The following is a 10,248-nucleotide window of genomic DNA, read 5'->3' as shown; positions in this document are numbered from 1 at the left end:
GGTGGCTTACCACCCACACAGCCGTGGGCATGAGGCCAGGTCACTCAGACCCTGGGTCGGGCTCCCTGTGGGTGCTCCTGTAGTGGCATGAACTGGTGCCCTGAGGAAAATGGACGGGATGGTCAGGCTAAGCTGGTGTAATTCAGGAGGAGAGCACCAGGGGCCAGCTGCAGGCCGAGGTGGAGGCGCCCAGGGCCCAGGGAAGGCTGCCCGTCACGTGTAGAGCTGGTTCTTGTGATGCGCAGAGAGAAAGGGGTCTGGCCGGGGCCCTGGAGTCGTTGTTGGGGAGCTTCCTGTTCTCTGGCTGCTCTAGTGTTGATGCAGCCACCTTTCCTAACGAGGAGCCCTGGACCAGGCTGTCTCTTCCTTTATAATTTCTGGATGACTTGGGTAGTCCTCAAGTTTTACATGATTTTTCATCATTTAGGGCCACAAACATTAGTTGTTTCTTTGTTTTAGCAAATAATGTAGTTGGAAGGTACACATAATTTGGAAGTTCACAAGTAATGTTGGAAGTTCACAGGTAAGGTTGGAAGGTCAAGGTGATGTTGGAAGGTCAAGGTGATATTGGAAGGTCATAGGTAAGGCTAGTTTTGAAGCAGAAGCTACTTCCTGTCCAGGATGATGTTTCCAGCCTCATCCCTAACCCTGACCCTCCCAGAGGCGTCCTTGGTCTCCTGATGGCCGTCATGGTACACGGTCTTGGTGGTGCCGTCGGGGTACTCCCTCCTCTTGAACTGGGCTGTGTGGACCTCCCGCTGACCGTTGCTGAGCACGATGGTCTTGTCACCATTCCTGGTGGAGAGAACAACTTTGTCAGTGGCCAGCACGTCCCGTGGGGAACCCGTGAGGCCAAGGGGTGTGACCACCCAGGTCTGCACACCCTCACCCCCAGATCTTGGTAGACAGGGGTACAGATGCCGCCAGGGCGGGAGAGGGCAGGCACCTGCAGAGTCAGGGTATAGACAGGAGCTGATCGGGGCTTAGGGCGGCCTGGGGAGACCTCAGGAGAGAGGCCGGGGTCACGGGCCTGTTTGGGCAGAGCTGCTCCGCGCAGAAGGTAGCTCTGAGGGAGGAAGGAGAGGCCGCAGGGCTCCACCGGGAGAGCAGGGACCTGAGGTAGAATCACACAGGGAGCAGGGATCTGGGGAGCGACAGGGACCTGAGGCGGAATCACCCGGGGAGCAGGGGCCTGAGGCGGAATCAGCCGGGAGCGGGGACCTGAGGCGGAATCAGCCGGGAGCGGCAGGGACCTGGTGTAGCGTCACTTGAGCACAGTGACTCCGGCGGTGATGGCGACACTTGTGGCTTCCATGACAGGAGAGGGAGCCCACGGAGGCAGCAGCCCACCGGTGCCGGGGCCCCTGCGCGGTGGGGAGGGGGGCGCTCGAGGGTCTGAGAGTCGGCTCGCGGTAAGGTCTCCCTGCTCATCCCCGTCAGGACGGCACCTCCCCGCGCGTCTTAGCACCACGTGAGTGCTGCTGCAGGCTCGGGCTGCTACACAGCGCGGCCTCAGTGGGCACACACCAAACGCCAGAGATTATTTTTATGGCTGCAGTTCAGTCATGACCAATGTCAGTGAAGGAAACACTTAAAAATGCGCATCTATGGAGCGGGAGGTGGGAGGGAGCTTCAGGAGGGAGGGGGCGTACGTACACCTAAGGCTGATTCACGCTGAAGCATGGCAGAAACCTACACAGTGCTGAAAAGCAACTATCCTCCAATTAAAAAGCAATATTTTTTTAAAATGAGTGTTTAGATCCATGTTCGCTATGAAATCAATCAGATCAAGGTTATAAGACCAAACCTCTAGGGTCAACGATGTTTTCTATTATACAAATACTGCAACTTTTACAAAAATTAAATTAATCCAGAGAATTGACAACTGCACAAACCACAAATCCTGGAGACTTCAGACTGACACCGCCTGTCCCGGTACCAACCTTTCCACACTCACAATGGTCCCATCTGGAAACACAGTCTCCTCGCGTCCATCATTCAGACGCTGCACCGTCCCATCTGGAAACACGATTTCCTGTGAGCCGTCAGGGCAGACTTTTTCTGAAGAATACAGGTTAAGTCAACAAATCTTCATAACTAGAACATTTGTTGCATTATTTAGCTGTACAAACATATTTTACAGTGATCCACTCCAAGAGGACTAGTATTCAAGATGTTCTTGTAGCCTACTCTCTCATATTTTATTTATATTTGAATATCTTGCTCCAGGCAGGCCCATCTCCCTGGTCTCATTAAAATACATAATTTATATTCTTCCAACTTCACTCAAATTATCTCCCTAATTAAAAGTTTTCTTTCCTTCCATATGCTCTCTGGCTCCCTAAATCCTCCCTTTCAAGACCATCATCACTCATCCCACAGCACGTGGACCTTGGAAGGCCTCGGACCCTCGGTATGGTAGAGTTCACTGTCACTGTTTCCTGTTGACTTGAGGGGTCATGCCAGATGGTGAATGTTCAAGGGGAGAGAGATGTGGAAAAGCATCAGACTGGAATTCCAGAAGAAGAAGGAAAGAGCACAGAGGAATGCAGATATGATCGAAGATAGTGACTGAATTTCCCAGACTGGATGCAAAAATGTGGCTCCACAGATCTAAGAGGTCCAGCTTATTCCAAGCAGAATAAATGAAAAGAAATCCAAGGAGCATGTTACGGCTTGACCTGTCCCCCACCCCAGAGTTCCTGTACTGATGTCCTGGCCCCAGCACCTCAGAACATGGCCTTACTAGGACATGCAATTAGTCAAGATGACATCATGCTGGAGCAGGGTGAGCCCTGCCCCAACAGGACTGGTCATAGGAACAGAAGTCTTCATGGTCAGAGGGGCACTGATCTTAATATATGCAGCTTATCCCCAAGGGGGACGGAAAGTATAAACAATGGATGTGTGTGTTTGCGTGTATACATACATGCACACAGAGAATGCTACAGCAGATGTGGCAACAGGTAAAACTTGGTGAATCTGAGTAAAGAGCATATAGGAAACTTACGTCAAAATAAATATATATTTTTTTAATTTAGGGCAAACAAAAAATAAAGGGGCTGAGTAACAGTTAAAGAGTTTGCTCTAATGGATAAATACAGAAGGCAGAGCCCAACAGAGTTCACATTCCTCTCAAGCTCACATAGAATCAGGACATTTAAATAGGAGTCGAACAGAAGAAAGGAGTCATACATAGGAGTCATACTCCTATGGTGGTGGTGGTTTAGTTGCTAAGTCGTGTCCGACTCTTGCGACCCCATGGACTGTAGCCTGCCAGGCTCCTCGGTCCATGGGATTCTCCAGGCAAGAATACAGGAGTGGATTGCCATTTCCTTCTCCAGGGGATCTTTCTGACCCAGGAATCGAACCCAGGTCTCCTGGATTGCAGGCAGATTCTTTACCGACTGAGCTACCAGGGAGGCCCTCCTATAAAGAAAATTAAATCAGCAAAGATAAAATAGAGGGAAAAGTCTCAGACTGAGATTCATGTCCAGGATCACACACACCCGATAGAAATATTTCGTCCCACCGGGATCCTCTGTCTTACTACCCTCAACAGAACATGAGGTTCTCTGCCCCCAGTCAGTACCCATAACCAGCTGTTCCTGACACACCCTTCTGGGGTGATTAGCCACATTTCCCAGAGAGAAAAAGACTGACCACCTAAATGTGGGAGAACTAGACAAGGAAACGCACTGGGGTTGTTTGCATGATAGTCAGCGAGCCTATACTGAGGGCGGTTTTGGTTCTGTGGGTTACAAACTCAGAGAGATGGACTCCTGTTCTTAGTGAGGGAAGGACGCCTTGGTTTGGTATCATTTTAACATCTTTGTTTTGAAAAGCTGAGGGCAGTACTAACCCACCTCCAATTATGTGTAGGGAACAACAGGATTTTAAACGCTTGACAAATAGGAAATAACTTTTTGGTTGGAAAGTATAAAGACAAAGCAATGAACCTCTTGAATTAAACAGGTAAACTGTCACTGGCTCATTCATCAGGGACCCTGGTCCTTCAATGCAGACATTGTTGGGTATTCACAAACTGGATCTACGGTCCTGGTGACCACAGAGAGCATGTTGTAATTCCACCCTCTCTCAGGACAGCTGTGAAACCATGAACAGTGGTCAGGAAGGATATTAAATGATGGCACATGGGAAGTGTCCAACCCAGAGGGGGATCTATTTTCAAATCGGTCCCAGGTCAGGAAGGGACACTTTGTGCAAAGAAGTCGAGATGGTGACCACAAGCCTGACCCTCCTTCTATGACAGCTCTGGAGACAGTCAGCCCCATAATGGGGTGGAGGCTAACCGGCTGCAGTAAAGCCATCCCAGGGAAAATCTTTTGGAAATCTACAAAGCTCAACGCAAGATCAGGACTTTGTTAGTTTCAGCAGCAAGAGCAGGAACTCAAGAAGGCAGAAATGTCCATTTCACACAGAGCCTCAGTAGCTACAGATGGCAAGAAAGACCTTGGGGGTGCAATCTGTACACTCTCTTAAAAATCCACTCCAGAGGCAAAATTCTCAAAGTTCTGGCTGTAATGCTGATGTTGGTTTTTCAATTGCTCAGTTGTATCCCACTCTTTGCAATCCCATGGACTGCAGCATGCCAGGCTTCCCTGTCCTTCACCATCTCCCGGAGCTTGCAGATGGTGGACACGATGCTGAATGGGAGGTCTGTCCACTAGCTAGCACCATTTAGAGAGCCAGGTCCTCTGAAGATATTCAAACCACTAAAATGCAAAATACAGGGATTCTAAATAATGAGGATCACAATAAACTGTGGAAAATTCTGCAAGAGATGGAAATACCAGACCACCTGATCTGCCTCTTGAGAAATTTGTATGCAGGTCAGGAAGCAACAGTTAGAACTGGACATGGAACAACAGACTGGTTCCAAATAGGATAAGGAGTACGTCAAGGCTGTATATTGTCACCCTGCTTATTTAACTTCTATGCAGAGTACATCATGAGAAACGCTGGGCTGGAAGAAGCACAAGCTGGAATCAAGATTGCTGGGAGAAATATCAATAACCTCAGATATGCAGATGACACCACCCTTATGGCAGAAAGTGAAGAGGAACTAAAAAGCCTCTTGATGAAAGTGGAAGTGGAGAGTGAAAAAGTTGCCTTAAAGCTCAACATTCAGAAAACAAAGATCATGGCATCCGGTCCCATCACTTCATGGCAAATAGATGGGGAAACAGTGGAAACAGTGTCAGACTTTATTTTTCTGGGCTCCAAAATCACTGCAGATGGTGACTGCAGCCATGAAATTAAAAGATGCTTACTCCTTGGAAGGAGAGTTATGACCAACCTAGATAGCATATTCAAAAGCAAAGACATTACTTTGCCAACAGGTTCGTCTAGTCAAGGCTATGGTTTTTTTCCTGTGGTCATGTATGGATGTGAGAGTTGGACTGTGAAGAAGCCTGAGCGCCAAAGAATTGATGCTTTTGAACTGTGGTGTTGGAGAAGACTCTTGAGAGTCACTTGGACTGCAAGGAGATCCAACCAGTCCATTCTGAAGGAGATCAGCCCTGGGATTTCTTTGGAAGGAATGATGCTAAAGCTGAAACTCCAGTACTTTGGCCACCTCATGCAAAGAGTTGACTCATTGGAAAAGAGTCTGATGCTGGGAGGGATTGGGGGCAGGAGGAGAAGGGGACGACAGAGGATGAGATGCCTGGATGGCATCACTGACTCGATGGACGTGAGTCTGAGTGAACTCCGCGAGTTGGTGATGGACAGGGAGGCCTGGCGTGCTGTGATTCATGGGGTCACAAAGAGTTGGACACGACTGAGCGACTGAACTGAACTGAACTGAACTGAAATAATGAACGATAAAATTAGAACATCATAAGAGAAGCAAATTCACAAGGCCAGGTAGCTCAGGTTTTAATTCGAGCTTTGCATTCCAGAGTCTACGTAAACTTGGGAAAAGAATTTGACCTTTTAAGAGGGTGAAGGTACAAAGCTAAGCGTCAGGCCCTGTGGCTGGTGACTTTGCTCCTGATGCTTGACAGGCCCAGGCAGAAAAGGTGACTGCAAGCCCACTGACTTAAAGCTCTCAAACTCATGTCCATTGAGTCCCTGATGCCACTACCCCAGCATAGTTTGACCTCAGGCCAAACTACAGGGAAGGAACACAGCCCCACCCATCAGCAGAAAATTGGATTAAAGATTTACTGAGCATGGCCTTACCCACCAGAGCAAGACCCAGTTCACCCCACAGCCAGTCCCTTCCATCAGGAAGCTTCCACAAGGTCTGATGCTTATCCATCAGAGGGGAGACAGAATGAAAACCACAGTCACAGAAATTGTGATCACATGGACCACAGCCTTGTCTAACTCAGTGAAACTATGAGCCATGCCGTGTAGGGCCACCCCAGATGGACAGGTCATAGAGGAGAGTTCTGACAAAGCGTGGCCCACTGGAGAAGGCAATGGCAAACCACTTCAGCATTCTTGCCTTGAGAACCCCAGGAACAGTATGAAAAGGGCTTTTATTAAGTGAGTTAATTGCTGAGTCATTTGGCCAACGTCTGCCATGGAGAATTTGCTCTAAAAGCACCCACAGCTGGTAGAGTTAACCTTTCCCCAGACAGCGCCCTGCGCATCTCCTGCCCACGGCCAGCACCTCTCCCCAGAGGTGCTCGTGGCATCACTCACCTGTCTGTTTGTTGGGAACGCGCCCGACTTCCAGAGGGTGGCGATGTGCCGTGCGTGCTCTCCCAGCCCCAGCAGAGTGTGTCTGCAAGCACCAGAAACACACCTGTGTTGGGATGCTGTCCAGGGGTCACTCTGAGCCTCGGCTTAATCTGTGAATCTAGTGGAGTGCCTCCTGCACAGGGAGGCCTGAGCTGTGCGTGGGAAGGGAAGTAGGGCTTTGGAAGAGGAGCTGGACATCAAAGCCCCCAAAATGGAGGCAGCTGGGATGCCTGGTTAGTCCGGGTGATCACTGGCCCGAGAGGTAGCCTTCAGCCCTTCACCCGGATAGGTTCTGGAACCTGGAACCTGCCAAGCTAGGCAGCCTTGGGGGATCTGTAGCTATCTAGACCCCCTATCACACTCACTGCAGTGAGTGTGAGCTGTGATCCCTGCCACTGAGAACCTCACTGCCCAGCTCCGGATAACACACGAGCTCCTCTATGGTCATCCGTCCACACATCTCTGCCTTTTTAACAGGTCCCGTGATTGTGAGATTCTGAGTTATGATGACCTCTTTGGTTTCCGATCAAGTGGAGAAGGACCAGGTGGGAAAGTGCAAGAGAGGAGGATTTGTTTTCAAAGTGTTTTGTTTTCATTCCAAATGGATGGATTTGTTTTCAAAGTGAGAACTTGGGAGGAAGAAATCTCAGTCTACTCCAAGCTCTGAGGGTCAGTCAGTTGGTGCCGGCCATCCTGAGCGTCCCTGCTCATCAGGAATAGAGGCTGAGAGAATGAACAAGTGGAGAGAACTGTTTAAGTAAAGTTGAATTATTTGGAAAACTGTGCTCCCGAGGTTCAAGGGACTGCAGTGCTTTCTTGTTTTAAAGCGAGTCTTCTCACGTGGATTGTCTGTCCCAAAGTGAGCGGAAGCAGAGAGAAGGCTTATTTGTCCAGCATCGCAGTACTTATGAAGTCCAACCAACTTTCAGAGGCCAGGTCTCCCTGGAGACCGGAGGGAGGGAGGAAGAGAACAGTGTCCGCCCAGCAGGGGCCCCCCATGACTTCCCTGTGACCACACAGCAAGCCGATTAGGACGGGAGCATATCCCTCCCAGGACACCTGGGACCTGTCCTCCCAGCAGCCTGTCTTCGCTGTCCACACCTCCCATCCACATGGGGCGCCTGCACCCATCCTTGGTCTCTGCATCTGTACATCATCCTGAGTCTGGCTAAGAAATGACTATTTGTTCCCCCAACATCAGGGAAACTCAGGGTTCAAAGTGTGAAGGGTTGGGTAGGTTACAAGATCAATATCATGTCGCTGTGACATAATGAGAGGCCACCTTCCAAACAGGTTCTTCCAGACTCTCCTGTTTGCATTAGTTTGCAAAAAAAAAAAAAAAAAAAGGACATATGGGTTAGCTCAGGTCCATGAGAGTTCATATGGCAGTGAAATAGTTCAGAAAGGGTCAGAGGCTTTAGCTGGAGGGAAAACAGAGCCATCAGCGGACCTCTCTAATTAAAACCAACAAAACAAGAGGGAAACGGCAGAGATGAGCTCTGCAGCCCTTCAGGACTCCCAGGGCCCTGAGCCCTACCTCTTAACCCCTAAGCCTGGTTAAAAAAAAAAAAAAAAAGCCAAGTCGAGTATTTAAAGAAGCCTTAAAAAATGTGTCGAACACAGTTTGGTGATGTTTTAGTGCTAAAAGACAGTTATTAGTCTACTACTCTCAGAACCAAGTTAAATCCCAAATTATCTGGACAATTGCCTTTCTGGAGAAGTGCCTATAAAACCTCCAGATTCTGCTGAATCTCTTCCCCCAAATACGATAACTTAACACAACCCAGACATCAGTTTGTCCCATGAGCCCCGGTCAACGCTGATCTGTGCTCCCTCCAAACACGTCACGTGCCTCTACTGGTTATAACCAGAGTTCACAGCTGTCAGTGACTGAGTGCTCGATCTGCACCAAGCAATACGGCCTGGTGTGAATTTAGTCTGTTTAATGACCTGTAGTGGATTTTCCCAGACTGGGCACAGCCGACAGTCTGGGCCAGGTCGTCCTTTGGTGTGTGTGTGTAGGAATGGAAGGGGGCGTCCTGTATATGCTGTAGGAAGTTGACTGTGCCCATGGCCTCCACCCTCTGGATGCCAACAGCCCCCGCCACCACTCCAGTCGTGACAGCCAAGAGTATCCCCTAGCATTGCAAACGTTCCCGGGGGCCAATTGAGAACTGCTGATCTGTTAAACAGGTGTGCCCTGATTTTCAGATGCAGAAACTGAGGGCTCAGGAGATCAGTTCATTTCCCATGTTCACGATCATGGTCACTGAGTGTGATCCTGTCCCAGGCCCCTGTGGCTCCAAGGCCCAGACTTCGTACTTCACCTAGCACCCAGCACCCAAAGACCAGCACTGAGCACCTAGGACCCAGCACCCAGTGCCTAGCACCCAAAGACCAGCACCAAGCACCTAGCACTCAACACCCAGTGCCTAGCACCTAGAGACCAGCACCCAGTGCCCAGCACCTAGCACCCAGCTTTGGGGAGACTGGCTCCTTCTCCTACCAGACTGTGCAAAAGCCATTCAACAGAAGAAAAGAGAAACCATCTCCTTCCCTTTGACCTCCAGCTTATACTAGGCCTGAGTTCCTGGCTCTCTGCCTGAGTCTGCGGCAGCACCAATGCTGATTCTATAACTAAGGCACCTCTCAAGTGTTCGCTACTGAGCAGCAGCACAGGCTACGCCCTGTGTCCCTCGCTGTTCATCACCATCCATCCAGTGAAGCTCAGTTACAGAGGCTTAGAGGGCTGACCAGTCCCTGAATGACTGAGTGAGAACTCATGGCCGGGATGGGGCTGGCGGCTACTCCCTCTCTAGTGTGGAATCCCGAGTTTGCCATTGACTTGAGCATATCAAGAGCACCCAGTAGGCAGAAGAGCACCCCCAATGAAAGCCTGGCACCTGCCCACTTTCTAGCTTCATCCTTGAGCCCCCGAGGAAGAGGGTGACGATGAACAGAAACTTTCCTAATAACCAGGTGGGGGTTGAATTTTTAAGACCAGCGTGTAGCTGTGCACACCAGTCTGGTGTCTGGTGGGCTCTCCTTCACATCCCAGTTAGAACGTCGTGGGGTGATGGTCTTGTCAGCACATACATCCTTCTCGGTGCCTTTTGAGAAAGCATCCATTTTACAACTGTTGCTGAGTGCCTGTTCCCCCTTGATGGAAACACAAGGGTTCTGAGATGGAAAATTACTTAAAGTCTCACTACTGTGGTTTTATGATCTTTCCTTCTGTTCAGAATTGTTATAAGCCTACTGCCATCATAGACACCAACTGTGACATTTCTGTGAATAAGTCTCACTAAACTGATCAGCGCCAAATCAGCCTGAATTTGGTTATGAATAAAAAATGATATGATTTTCCTTACAAATATCTGTTTTCCTTTAGGCCATGTTATGTAAACGTGCCTCGATTATCAAATTATTAAGTATCAGTCTAGATAAAATCCCCAGGGGGAGGGCATGGCAATCCACTCCAGTATTCTTTCCTGGAGAATTCCATGGACAGAGGAGCTTGGAAGGCTAAAGTCC

The 10,248-nt window shown here is 49.4% G+C and overlaps 1 long non-coding RNA gene across 1 annotated transcript; it reads right to left on the bottom strand.

Annotated features, from left to right (window-relative positions):
- Nucleotides 1-422: 422 nt before the first annotated feature.
- Nucleotides 423-6,919, bottom strand: LOC133254305 (uncharacterized). The gene is made up of 3 exons (XR_009738643.1): nucleotides 6,676-6,919; nucleotides 1,944-2,061; nucleotides 423-795 (listed from the first exon to the last, which is right to left on the bottom strand). It is a non-coding gene; the product is annotated as an uncharacterized LOC133254305 (long non-coding RNA).
- Nucleotides 6,920-10,248: the final 3,329 nt, after the last annotated feature.

Source organism: Bos javanicus, chromosome 9, assembly GCF_032452875.1.
Source record: "Bos javanicus breed banteng chromosome 9, ARS-OSU_banteng_1.0, whole genome shotgun sequence".
NCBI lineage: Eukaryota > Metazoa > Chordata > Mammalia > Artiodactyla > Bovidae > Bos > Bos javanicus.
Note: the sequence above shows the minus strand (reverse complement) of the source record. Positions and strands in the feature narration are given on the sequence as shown.